This window comes from Myotis myotis, unplaced genomic scaffold, assembly GCF_014108235.1.
Source record: "Myotis myotis isolate mMyoMyo1 unplaced genomic scaffold, mMyoMyo1.p scaffold_m19_p_3, whole genome shotgun sequence".
Classification (NCBI taxonomy): Eukaryota; Metazoa; Chordata; class Mammalia; order Chiroptera; family Vespertilionidae; genus Myotis; species Myotis myotis.
Genome location: NW_023416335.1, coordinates 76,945,823 through 76,960,749, shown reverse-complemented (window position 1 = coordinate 76,960,749; position 14,927 = coordinate 76,945,823).

Genomic DNA, 14,927 nt, shown 5'->3' with positions numbered 1-14,927 from the left:
CAAACTACAGCGTGAAGGCCAGGGAGGGTTGGCGGGGGGGGAGGGGGTGGGAGGGGGTGGGTGGGTAAGAGATCAACCGAAGGACTTGTATGCATGCATATAAGCATAACCAATGGACACAAGACACTGGGGGGTAGGGGAGGCCAGGGGAAGATCAGGGGGGAAAAAAAAGGAGACATATGTAATACTCTTTGTAATACTTTAAGCAATAAAACAAAATTTTTAAAAAATCTCCATTACTTATAGTTAACTGATTGTAAATGCTAATCTCTATTTAAAATGCTTTCACAGCAACATCGACATTAGTGTTTGACTAAATACCTGGCACCATAATAAACTAGCCAAGTATGGCCTCCAGTCGTAGGGGATGTATTTTCTCTTTTGTTTTAAGACCCTATTGAAGTACCGATACACTTCATTGAAAAGAGCCAGCAAATTGCAATCGTGTTTTTTAAAAGACTTACGTGTGAGATATCTAAGTCAAACATGGAAACATGTAACAAATGCCAGAGGAAGGAGGGTACCTGTATTTAAGAATTGGCCCTAACCTATCTGCTATGTGCTGAACAATTAAAGCCACATAGGGAGACTGTGTCTCAAGAAAATGGCTCCTTAAGGGGGCAACAGAGTGACTTCTACCCATCTGAGAAATTATTGGAGCAAGACACTTTCAGCCAGCTAGTCACAGGAGAGGTAGATGAGACAGGCCAAATAACATAAACCGTGTGGAATTATCTAACACATCAGCACTAGATAACTTCAGAGACAAATTTATGGAAGAGTGATCATGAGTGGAGGAGTGAGCGGAAGGACTTTCTATTCTAGGGCCAATATCTTCAGGTCTTGGTCATATGAGCATATATCCAAATGTTTTGATGTCAGCATATTGTTCTATACCAATGAAAGATTCAAATGATTCTGATATAGCATGATAACCTTGTAGAATTAAAGAATCTGCTATAAAAAAAAAAAAATCTTGTGTTGCGCTTCCTATCTTGACAGTGCAATGACTAATGCCTTATTCATCAAGATATCTCCTCATTATGCATATTAGGGGCTGTTTGAATTTGTTATGCAGAAAACTTGCCAAGATGATATTACATTACCTGATGCTTTGAAACATCTATTATTTTGTCTTATTAAGGAGGACAGTTTGATTTAAATCCCAGTCTAGATACTATTTAACACTTTAGGGATATTCTATGAGACCCAGTTAAATCTGTTGGATTTTTACTTTGTGTTTAGACATTTGTCTTGATTCTATATTAAACTGTTCCCACAGTTTTGGTGTACATAGGTACAGGCACATTTCAGAGATATTGCAGATTCATTCCCAAACCACCACAATAAAGAGAACATCACAATAAAATGGGTCACACAAATATTTGGTTTTCCAGCACATGTAGAAGTAATGTTACAGGATACTGTAGTTTATTAAGTATGCAATAAAATTTGTGTCTAATAAGACAATGTATGTACTTGAATTAAAAATACTTTATTGATAAAAATGCTAACCATCTTTCGTGCATGTTGGGAGAAAAGGCACTGATGGACTTGCTCAGTTCAAGGTTGCCACAAACCTTCAATTTGTAAAGAAATGTAGTATCTACCGAGTGCAATAAAACAAGCTATGCCTGTACTATGAAAGTTTGTTTCTAATTCTTACAGCTATTATGTAATTACGGCTACATTATGAAGAGTGCCAAGGTGAATGACAGGCAGTCTATCGTTTTGAATCAAGTTTGTGATTTTAAACACTTTTTCACAATCTGTGAGCTTGCCCTGGAATATATTTTCACCTAGTTTTTAATGTTTAAGTTATTGGATGGCTCACTGTAATTCCATTACATAAAAAGCTGTTAGTGCTATTATCTGATGTTTGCTGCTTTTTGGTCTTTACTTCATTTTTGTCACTTTCCTCTCTCAGAACCATGCACCTTAGATACTGAAAATAAGTTTCTCTTCAGTTTCACTATCTTTTCCATTTACTGTGATCAAAGAAAGTATCTATAGGAACACCCTATTACCACAGCTCATCCATGCTGCTAGATTCAGTTACTTTAATCACAGGGCCGTTGAACAGCTCATCTGGCACTGTGTAGCTTACTTTCAGGGAAATACTGATTCTTCCTGATGTTTGAGGAGGTATATATTAGCTCTTAAGATTAGTTCTGTCTTTAATCCTGAGTTTTAAACAGTTGCTAAATAAGCTTTTTAGTAGGTCCTTTGAGACTGTGAGTAGAGCTTTATTCCAAAAAATACATTTATTTATTTATTTATTTATTTATTTATTTATTTATTTATTTATCTATTTATTTATTTATCTTTTTATCAAATTTATTGAGTTGACACTGGTTAACAAAATTATACAGGTTTCAGGTATAATTCCAAAAAACATCATCTACGTACAGTATTGTGTATTTACCACCCCAGGACAAGTCTCCTTCCATCATCAGTTATTACCCCTACTCTCCTCCACCTCCACCTCCACCTGCCCCCATTTCCTTGGCAGAGATATTGAATATCACCACACTGTTGTCCCTGTCCATGAGTTCTCTCTCTCTCTCTTTTCTTGTTTTGCTCAATTCCTCAACCTTCCCAAACCCACCCCTGACCTCCCGATAGCTATCAGCCTATTCTCCATCTGTGAGCCTGTCTCTATTTTGCTTGTTAGTTCATTTTATTCATTAGATTCCATATGTGAGTCAAATCATATTCCACATTTGAGTGAAATCATATGAAATCTTTCTCTGACTGGCTTATTTCACTTAGCACAATGCTTTCCACATCCATCCAAGATGTTGCAAAGGGTAATTCTTTTGGTGACTTCTGGTGGCTTTGATGTAAAATATTGTAAAATGTTATTATTCCACTGTATTTTTTCAGAATATGTATTTTACACATTTATTTGTTTGTTTACTTATACACTGCCTATCTCCTTATTATATAGATGACAAATTCCTGGGGGATGGCACTTTGTTTTATTGCTTGCTTTGCCCCTGACAACCAACAATGTGTTTTTTATGTTTGAGGTATCTAACGCATAGCTATTAAAAGCTTAAAAATAGATGTTGACTTGATATCATGTCACTTAAACTACTTTATTATATTTTTGCTTAATTGTTATAAGAACGCAATTGAACAATTTACTTTATAGATTATAGCAAAAATGTCTCTTGTTCACAAGTTTTGAATTTTCTAAAACATAATTACTTATACAATGTATAAAATAGAATTTAACTGTAATAAAACATGTAGATAAGAAATAGGAACTATAAAATAAGTTTAAAAAATTATAAAACAGTGGTATATACATTGTATCTTGTGTTGTATGAAACATTCTCCTTAATTGTCCTTTTTGAAGTGATTTTTTTGTACCCAGCATTGTTTTTTCTCATTAATGAAAACATTTAAAATTAATTTTTAAAATATATTTTTATTGCTTTCAGAGAGGAAGGGAGAAGGAGAGAGAGATAGAAACATTAACAATGATTCGGCTGCCTGCCACACACCCCACACTGGGGATCAAGCCCACATCCCAGGCATGTGCCCTTGACCAGAATCGAACTCAGGACCTTTCAGTCCACAGGCAATGCTCTATCCACTGAGCCAAGCTGGCTAGGGCTGAAATGCATTTTAAAGTTTCATTGAGGACACATCAGCAAGATGACAGAATGGGAGTTTTCATGTCTTATTCCCTCCACAGAAAATCAAGTTAGACAGCTATGGATGGAAGAGCATACCTGTGCAGGAGCCCAGAAATCCAGCTGAAACCCAACACCCCACCAGAGCAAAATAAGCTAAAGAACAAAACAGAACACCACGTTTAAGAAGGTAAGCAGGAGAATGCCACTTTACCCCGACTTCCCCTCTCCCAAGGCGGCACAGCTCAGGGCAGAGATTTGCCTCATGAGAAAGTGAGAACATAGTGAGTTTCATCATCTATTTAGGATGCAAGAACTCATGAACAACTCATGATTCAAGGCCCAAAAGTGAATTGGCTATTTCATTTTATTTTGTTCTCCTTTAGAAAAATGTTTGTTTTTTTTTTACTTTCCTTTAATACTTACTCTGTTGTACTGTAACTTTTCTTTTTATAAGGCATAATTCCCATACACAAATCTTAGCTGCATTATAGGAAGGATAGAGTCGCATGTAATTATCAATGTTTGAGTATACTGGCATTATGTCTATTTGTAACTCAAGGCTGACATAATTCTCCATGGCATCGTGGGAGCTTGAAGTGGGGATAATTTCCCCAATGTCCTCCCTGGAACACATTAGATGTTCAATTCAAAATGAGTAGGTTGATAAAGAAAATGAATTGAATATATACAATTCTATGATTTAAAATTGGGCTTCATAAGGAAACCATTCAGAAAGATAAATGATATTTACAAATACGAGACATTAAAACATTGATATTCTTCAAAAGTTTTTAAAGGTAATATGATTCTCATACTGATATAAAAATGAACATGTTAATGTTTTATTTAATTCTTTAATTAATGTGAGAGCCATAGAGATATAACCATTTCAAAAATGAATTACATTTACATACCACAAATAATGAAATGAATGTGAAAGGAGTCTTAAGGATAAAATAGGCAGGTTTAGGGAGTCTTAGGGAATACAAAGGGTCCATGAGGGATGAATGCATATGTGAAGGACAGAGGTATTGCTGGCCTGAGCAATTAAAGCAGGTATAAGGTAGAGACATCAAAATGCTTATCTTACTTGTACAAAGGATAGAAAAATGCCACAGGATAAGGGGGGACAAAGACAAACCTTCACAGAGGATAGAGAAATGCCAACAAATGGCAGAAAGAGGAAACAGATTTTCCCAGAAGATAGAGAAATGTTACAAGAAAAGGGGAGAGGAAGGGGGGCACCAGGTGGTCTTTGTCCTCTGAAATTGATACTATGTAACAAAATAACCAATGAGGAGAGCACGGGGGTCCTAAATTAATGAAAGGTCCAATTAGAAAGGGTCAGGTTCAAACAAAGAACTGCAGTATATATAAACTGGAGAAAAAGGGATATGAGGCAGGATTTTTTTTCCCATTAGAGAGAGAGAGAGAGAGAGAGAGAGAGAGAGAGAGAGAGAGAGAGAGAGAAGGCTTTTTCCATTTGGGGGCTCCTCCCAGGAGGTTCCCTTTGAGGATCCCTCTGCCCAGATGGAGTTTGTATATGCTTCCAATAAACTACATTTTTTTTTATTAAAGAAGCCTTTAGTCCATGAGTTTATTCTTCAAATTCCGTAGGACGAGAACCCACAGGAAGAAAAGTCTGCACCCCAAACCCCACGTTTCAAATGTACAAATGCAGGCAGAATCACTTCCCCCTACCCCAGGAAAGTGTGGTTATTTCTGCACAACACAGAAATAACACATCTATGAATGCAATGATTATTTTGCATCTCCATCAATCTTCTGCAACTTAAAGATCTGTAAAACAGCCCCCGTATAAGTAATGTATGGTTTCCCATTGAGCCACTTATTCCTCCCTTTAAAATCAAAGCCATAAAATTATCAAAGGCTACGTAAATGTTCCTTCCTCAGTAGCAAAATGTTGGTAAATTTTAGCGGAAAGAAAATTAATTGCTGACATTTTTGATGAACAACTTTTCTGTGTATAAGGCTTTGAAATCATTATTTGAAGAAAAGTTGTACAAGGGGATTTTACAGGTATGCCAGCAAGGTCAGTGTCAGCTTAGATCCACTACGGTTTGGTATCTGCCATCCAAATGAGTGCTGCCTGGGAGGGAAGGTTAACCTGAGCCCTCAACTTTTCAGGAAGTTTTCCTTCATGAATCAGCAATTCTCTTTTATTCTCTGTGAGGTCAAAGGGTTTTACTATCCCAATAGGCCTACTTTACTTGCCAATTGGTTTATGCTCTTTTGTAGCTGACAAGTTACTTGTTGTGCACTGTGTTTGACAGACTACCGATGAATTGCAATTCAATAGACTTTTCAAGGAAGCATCAGTTACTGGGTGTGCGTGCACGCACACTCCCGTGTACTTACTGAATAAAATTTCAGCATATGTAGGACACAGGACTTTTATGAATATACCATTTTTATCACAGTGAAATGTGTAATGTTTTATTAAGAGGGAATTTAGAATGGATTTCATCTGAATTGTGACCTGATCACAGAACCCACACTTGAAGTACATCATGCAGTTGAAGGAGAATCCTAAGTAGATTTGTGTTTGCCCAGCTCTGACAGCCTCTCCTTAGATGTTGAGCAAAAAAAGGATATTTAAGGGCCTTTAAAAAATCTGCCATGTATTAAAATAGTTCCTTAAAACCAAAAGGTTTGAATATTGTCTGTCAGTGATGATACAGCAGGGCTTATTGCATAATAATGATATGGACACTTCTTGTAATTTTAGGTTTCTTTGTATAGGTAAGTGGCAGCCATGGAGATGCGTACCACTTCCACAGAGAACTTTCTGCAAGGAATAGAGTTATCTGAGATATTCTAGCTGAAACATATATTTTTTTAAATTTATCTTTATTGCTGAAAGTATTACAGATGTCCCTTTTTCCCTCCATTGACCTCCTGTACCGGCTCGCACTCCCTCCCCAGGCCTTTGCCATACTATTGTCTGTACATCTTCATGATCGTTGCAATGTTTTTAGCTGAGGTCTCGCTATTTTATGGCAGCATCAGCCAAAGACTGAGCATGATGTTCTACTGTGGTCAGACTATTTCTTTCTAATGCAGGATCTTTTATGGGGGAATCTGCACTGGGGCAGCCCTTTCTGAGACATTGTCAGTACTGAGCTACAGGCTGAGGACCTCTCTACCAATCCATTGTTCTTCTGCCTCCCTTTTACATCTGTTACCCTTGAATTGACTTGCCACTCCTAATGCCTGCTTCTGCTCCTCTATCTTTGAAAAACATTTTTTCAATTACAGTTTACATTCAATACAATTTTATATTTGTTCCAGTTGTACAGCATAGTGGTTAGACAATTATATACTTTACAAAGCCCCCCCCCCAATATTTCCTGTCACCATACAATATTATCGACTATATTCCCTATGCTGTACTCCTGTATCTTTCACTGAAAAAATATTTCCACTTCCAATTCAGTGTTGACATTTGCTTCCTACAGGACTCAAATATATAGAGTAGACTATCTACAAATATAAGGTAGCATTCATGTTAGAAAACACATACACACAAACTCACATGTATATAAATATACATCTATATTTTCTACACACTTTCTTGTAAGCTTTTATAAGGTTGCATGATGTAGCTATCTCTATTGTACAGATGAAAATATTTTATGCTATGAGATGTATGAATAATTGTCTATGCTTGAAATATAAAGAATACATGACTACATATTCCATACCGTTGGTCATTGCATGTCATTATATATTTTGGATAATTTTAATACACTCTAGTCAATACAAAGTTTCTTCATTTTTTAAATGAAAAGGAAAAAATATTAAGTTATATGTATTATTTTCCATCCTTCTCCCAATAACAACACATCATTACTGAAGCAAGAGTGGATGTGGGTAAAAGCAAACAGAGGAGCCAGACACAACACTGGGTTTATTTAAGAAAGAGCTAAGCCACAGGGAGTAAGAACACAGCCCTACACAGTCTGGAGCTTGTGCATGCATAAATATTGAACTGTCTTTTCAATTATTTTGTCATCAGACTTATTTTATTCAACTGAAAGTTAGAGCAGATATTAAAATACAAGGAGTAAGTCATCTTGACAGGTCACCATGTTCGTCTTCCACATTCTTACCTTTCCTATGAACATGGAAATATGAAACGTTAAGAAAATAGCTGGAACACTCATATCCATAAGTGTGTGGAAAGACCTTGCAATGAAACAATTACTTTGTACTTTTCTACTACCAGAGTGTTCGCTAACTTAGAAGCTGTGGGAACAGATTGTTTTACCTTTCTTTTACTTTTTGACATGAAGTTACACAGTTTAAATTTTATTTGCATAAGATGTGTTCAAATAAGAGTCTACTCAAAAGGAAAGACCACCATTTCCTAAATAAAGTAGGAGAGGATTGCCAAATGAATTTAAACAAATGTTAGAGAACAATTGGGTTATATGAGAGTAAACTTTTAATAAAAAATGGGAAAAAGGTAATTTCCTTCGATTAGTTCTCATACCACTTTTCTACACTAATCTTTTTCACAATTTTACTAATTCTTCCCCACTTAATTTGCCTGCTACTATTCTTTTTTTAAACATATTTTTGTTGATTTCAGAGAAGAAGGAATAGGCAGAGAGAGACAGAATCATCAATAATGGGAGAGAATCACTGATAACTGCCTCCTGCATGACCCACACTGGGGTTCGAGCCAGAAACCCAGGCATGTGCCCTGACTGGGAATCGAACCGTGACCTCCTTCTTAGATTAAAGCTTAACCACTGAGCCAGGCTGGCTGGGCTTTGCCCGCTACTATTCTCGTTCCCATCCAGAGGAGCTTCTTTTTTTTGCCTAGAATGCCCTTCCACATTTCCTCTACCTAGTGAGTTTTTATTCTTCCTTATGCACTGATCCTTAGGCCTCTCCCTACCTCCCTCATTCCCCTACTGCAGTTTACTCTCACTTTCTTTCCCATTAGAGTGAAAATATTCAAGGGCATGCCTTTTTCATCTTGCTTCCCAGTACCTGACATGAAATAGTCAGCAAATTCTCACAATGGTGTTTAATTACTTTATACACTGTCACTATTATACATTTCCAACCTAACCGTTCAATTAACTGTCATGCAGACTCTGATTCATTCAGATTAGCCCATTAACTATGCAAGGAGTATCTGAACACTTGAGCACAGTTCAAAATAATCAAGTAATCAAACTGTTTATGCTCTTTTCTCCAAGACTACCTTTTCACTCATTTCCCACCATTTTATATGCCACTGATGCTTTTCAGTGCTATAGGGAAGTTTCACCTTCTCCATGAACTCTTCCTATTTCAAATCAGAAAAAATATTTTTCTTATGACCTCACAGTCCTTTTTGTTTATTGTTTATATTATTCATTGGAAACAGGTCTTATTTTTAGCATACTTTATATTTTGTTTTGTCATGGTGTTGGTCTTGATAGTGCATGTTTTGATGTGTGTGTGTGCACGCACACAAGTTATAATCAAATTACATACTGTAAACCTGAAAAATGTATAATAAATGTTGTTCAAGCATGCTGAATTAATTTAGGGGCAGATGGCTTGTGGGAAATATATAAGAGAAGGACATTGGTTCCTTATGTGAAGACTCAATAGGCAAACCAGCAGTAGTGTTAAAAAGGATGAATAGGGAATTTGGGCTTTGGGTGGAGGGTGCCAAGGCTGTGTGGAAAAAAGCTTGGCAGTAGAAGAATCAATAAGACTTTTTATGTAGTTTAAAAAGTTTATGTATGTGAGTATCCTATATAATAAAAACCTTATATGCAAAGTGTCTGGTCATACGTCCATTCTACCAATCAAAACGTAATATACTAATGTTATGCTAAGGCCACTTAACCACTCGCTATGATGTGCACTGACCACCAGGAGGCAGACACTCTGACCAGTAGGTTAGCTTGCTGCTGGGGTCTGGCTGATCACGACTGAGCAAGATGGGCCAGACATGCCCTGGAGCCCTCCCGCAGTTCCTCCCCAGCTGGCCAACCTCCCACGTCCCTTCCTGGCCCTGATCATGCACCAGTGGGGTCCCTTCAACCTCTCACAGTCCGGGACATCTCAGGGATGTCGGAGAGCCAGTTTTGGCCCGATCCTGCAGGCACAAAAGGCTAATATGCAAATCAGCCAAATGGCAGAACGACCGGTCTCTATGATGCACACTGACCACCAGGGGACAGACGCTCAATACAGGAGCTGCCCCATGGTGGTCAGTGTGCTCCCATAGGGGTAGCACTGCTCATCCAGAAGCTGGGCTCACAGCTGGCGAGCACAGTGGCGGTGGTGGGAGTCTCTCATGCCTCCGTGGCAGCACTAAGGATGTCTGACTGCCAGACATCTCCCGAAGTCTCCCAGACTGAGAGAGGGCACAGGCTGGCTGAGGGACCCCCCTCCCCCCAGTGCATGAATTTTGTGCACCGGACCTCTAGTTTTAAAATAAAAGTGTGAAAGGGAAATAAGAGGAATGTCTAGCCAAGGTAGAACAAGGCAGTCAAAACCAAGCCAGCAGCATACATTATGCCAATGACAATGTTTCTCTTTTGTGGAAAGTCAACAACAGTACTGATGGTTAAGCATTCTACCTTTCAACTGAAACCTACAGCCAGCAGGTCAGCAATGAATGAAGTGGCAATGACACAGATAACATTTAGAGCAACTCAGGCAACTCTGCAATGACAAAGTGCTAATTGGCATATGAGGACTTGAAGATGGCATTGTTGGCCCAATCCCAAGGAGTAATTTTTATTTAATTACATTGTATACACCCATGTTAGTATCATCTAAGAAATATTTGAAAAATTTCTTATTTAACTTAAACCTTTTTCTGTATGAATATTAGTTCCCCACCTATTTTGTAAGCTACATTGTTGTTTGTTTGGGGACTCTGCAGTAGAAAAGTAAAGACCAGAGGTTTATTGGTTATGTTGTTGTTTTGTTTTGGTTTGGTTTGTGTTTTCCTCAGCTTTCTTACCAGCTAATTATGTGACTGGAAAGTTTATAATAAGGGATTATATTCTCTATACCTCATTAGATTATTTCTAGTAAAAAGATAATTTATGCCCTAACTGGTTTGGCTCAGTAGATAGAGCGTCGGCCTGCGGACTGAAGGGTCCCACGTTAGATTCCGGTCAAGAGCATGTACCTTGGTTGCGGGCACATCCCCAGTAGGGGGTGTGCAGGAGGCAGCTGATCAGTGTTTCTCTCTCATCAATGTTTCTAACTCTTTATCCCTCTCCCTTCCTCTCTGTAAAAAATCAATAAAATATATTAAAAAAAGATAATTTATATAGATATACTTTGAAATACATACAAATTGCAATAATCCTATAACTTTCTATTTTCACAAAAAATAAGCATATTCTCATATGGTTCTGAGGCAAAGATTATAGAATATTGAACAAAAATAAGGACATAAATGTTGTAGCTAAAATATCCTATCTAATAAAAGAGAAACATGGTAATTTTTGTATGACCGCTACCCTTCCCATTGGCTAATCAGGGCGATATGCAAATTAACTGTCAGCCAAGATGGCGGCCGGCAGCCAGGCAGCTTGAAACTAACATGAGGCTTGCTTGCTTCAGTGATGGAGGACTCCAACGTTCCCCACCTGCCGTTGCAGGCCTCTGAGCTGGCAGTTTGAAACATAGTTACAAAAATAGAAGCTTAACAAAACCCCAGAAACCTGCCGGGCTCCAGCCAGCTGTTTTGCAACATTGTAAGCAAAGGCCAGAAACCTCCTTTCAGCAGCAGAGGCCTAAGAGCTGGAGTCAAGCATCAACGCTAAAGCTGGCCCAGAATAAAAAAAGAAAAAAAGAAAAAAAGGAGCAGTTGGGAACTTCAGTCACCCCCAGCCTGAAAACAGCCCTCAGCCCCTCACCCAGGTTGGCCAGGCACCCCAGTGGGGACCCCCACCCTGAAGGGTGTGTGACCAGCTGCAAACAGCCATCATCCCCTCACCAGGCTGGCCAGGCACCCCAGTGGGGACCCCCACCCTGAAGGATGTGTGACCAGCTGCAAACAGCCATCAGCCCCTCACCCAGGCTGTCCAGGCACCCCAGTGGGGACCCCCACCCTGATCCAGGACACCCTTCAGGGCAAACCAGCCGGCACCCACCCATGCACCAGGCCTCTACCCCATATAGTAAAAGGGTAATATGCCTCCCAGCACCGGGATCAGTGGAGCCGCGAGGCCTCCTGGCACCGGAATCAGCGTGACAGGGGGCAGCACCCAAACCCCCTGATTGCCCTGTGGCTCTGTGTGTTACAGGGTGCGGCGCCCCATCCCCCTGATTGGCCCTGCTCTGTGTGTGACACGGTGCGGCGCCCCAACCTCACCCCCCCCATGGGCCCTGCTCTGTGTGTGATGGGGTAGAGCCATAACCTCCCCATCGGCCCTGCCCTGAGTGTGAGAGTGGCAGCACCCCAACCCCCTGATCAGCCCTGCTCTGTGGGTGAGAGAGGGCGGTGCCCCAATCCCCTGATGGGCCCTGCTCTGTGAGTGACAGGGGGCTGCGCCCCAACCCCCTGATTGGCCCTGCTCTGTGCCTGACAGGGTACAGAGCCCCAACCCCCCTGATGGGCCCTGCTCTGTGAGTGACAGGGGGAAATGCCCCAACCCCCTGACTGGCCCTGCTCTGTGCATGACAGGGGGTGGCGCTGCAACCTCCCCATCGACCCTGCCTTGAGTGTGACAGGGGGCTGTGCCCCAACCCCCCAATCGGCCCTACCCAGAGCGTGACTGAAGGTGGAATCACAACCTCCGGATTGCCCTGCTCTGTGTATGACAGGGGGCGGCGCCCCAACTCCCCAATCGGCCCTGCTCTGAGCCCGACCAGGGGCTGCACCTAGGGATTTAGCCTGCCCTCTGCCACCCGGGAGCAGGCCAAAGCCAGCAGGTCATTATCTCCTGAAGGGTCCCAGACTGCGAGAGGGCATAGGCCAGGCTGAGGGGCCCCCCTTCCCCCCGAGTGCACAAATTTTTGTGCACCTGGCCTCTATTATGTAATAATGGGAGATGAAGAGGGTATTTGAAGTAACTAGAAGTGGTCATCATTAATTCAGATTCCATATTCTGGATATAGCTTTTGAGATACTTAAATCTATAATAATAAAAGCATAATATGCTAATTAGACCAGATAGCCAAACAACCTACTGGGCGTCATTCCGGAGCTGCAATGGGGGAGGGAGGGAAGGGCAAAAAAGATGTAGTTAGGGGTGATCAGGCAGTCAGGCAAGAAGTTAGGGGCAATCAGGCAGGCACGCAGGTGAGAAGTTAGGGGGATCAGGCAGGTAAGCAAGTGGTTAGGGGTGATCAGGAAGGCAGGCAAGTGGTTAGTGGCAATCATGCAGTCAGGCAGGTGAGGGATTAGGGGCTATCAGGCAGGCAGGCAAGCAGTTAGAGGTGATCAGGCAGGCAGGCACGCCAGCGGTTAGGAGCCAGAGGTCCCAGATTACGAGAGGGATATCCAAGGTGTCCTGACTTGCGAGAGGGTACAGGCCAGGCTGAGGGACCCCCCCTCCCCCCATGCAAGAATTTTGTGCATTGGGCCTCTAGTGCTATCAGCGCTATTATATAATTTCCCTAAGTAACTAAACATCTTAGAACTGAATCACCATAACCAAACTCAAATGAAATACCCAAGCTGAAAGAGATTGGTATATTAACCAAAATGCAAACATATTTGACAAGCATTATTATAGTAAATAACTACATCTTGGTAAATAACTAAGTAAGCACACTTGAAGACAAGCTGATCTCTTTGTAAGTGTAGTTGAACAGGGATGAAGTGACTGAAATGAGTCTACAGTTGGCCCTTGAACAACATGGATTTGAACCTGGTGTCCACTGACAAGGGGATTAGTTTCAATACATATTGTAAATATATTTTTCTTTCTTGAGATTTTTTAAATAAAATTTTATTTTCTCTATCTTATTTTAAGAATACATTATATCATACTTATAACATACAGAATATGTATAAATCAATTGTCTATGTAATTGGAAAGCGTCCAGTCAACAATAGCTATTAGTAGTTAAGTTTTTGGTGGATCAAAAAGTTAGTTATACGTGGATTTTCAACTGATGTGTGTGTGTGTGTGTGTATGTGTGTGTGTAGGGTGTGGGGAGTGTTGGTGTTCCTAAACCCTGCATTATTCAAGGATCTTCCTTAGTTTTATTGCATGAATTTCTCAAATAAAAGAAATTTCAGTTTATTGTTAAGGAACATTTAATATGTGCATATTTCCTCTTCTGGGTTGATTAAAGTCTTACATCTAAGATTCTTATTAATGAGTTACCAAAAAAAGTGTCAGTTGATAATTTAATAGTGCAGTTGAGTAGAATGTACTTTTTGTAGGTTGCATTGCATCATTTACAAAGTTTATCAAATCTAATAGCAGCATATCTTAGCTTGACTTCAAGGACCTGCTGGCCTGTTCAGCAGCATACGCAATGCCATTCATCCTTCCAGAAAGGCTAAGTTATTGATGGCCAGGAAGTCCTATTGTATTGTAAAGTATATCAACTTTTTTCACAGTGGATGCCATTCCCTGATCTTATTGTCAAAGCCTGAAGTACCTTGAGGATTTAGGCTCTATAGTTTCATGAGGTTACAAGAACTTCATGAGCTTAGAGAATAAAACCTACCATATTTTCCAAAAATATTATATAATTTGTTGACTGAAAATATCTTATTCATCTTCTTTTCTACACATATATTTTACTTTCTGAACTGATTTGTTTTATGCAACTTACAATAGTGTGTTCTCTTTGGCCACTTCCAAATGTGTAAAGTCACTGATGCAACATTATTAAAAATCTACATCTTATTTTACCACCAACTTTTATCCTAAGTTTCTGAGAACTCTTGATACTGGATAAACATATGCAGTCATTCACTGAGTATATAATCGGGCTGAGCTAGATGAGATGTGGCAGGTTACTTTCCACTCTTACAATTATATGAATTTACTAATTGTGTTTACTATCATCTGGACAAATTGTAATTCCCAAGGAAGGGGATAAAAGGGAGAAAGATATAAATTGCTTTGACATTGCAAGATAAGGTTGCTAGTGGTAATAGAATTATACACATTTGGTATAAGAAGCCTAATTTCCTCTCCCTGAATTTTTAAATATATGTTTTTATTGATTTTAAAATAGGAGAAGGGTGAGGGAGAGAAAGGTGGAACAATGGTGAGAGAATCATTGATTGGCTGCCCACTGTAGATTGAACCAATAACCCAG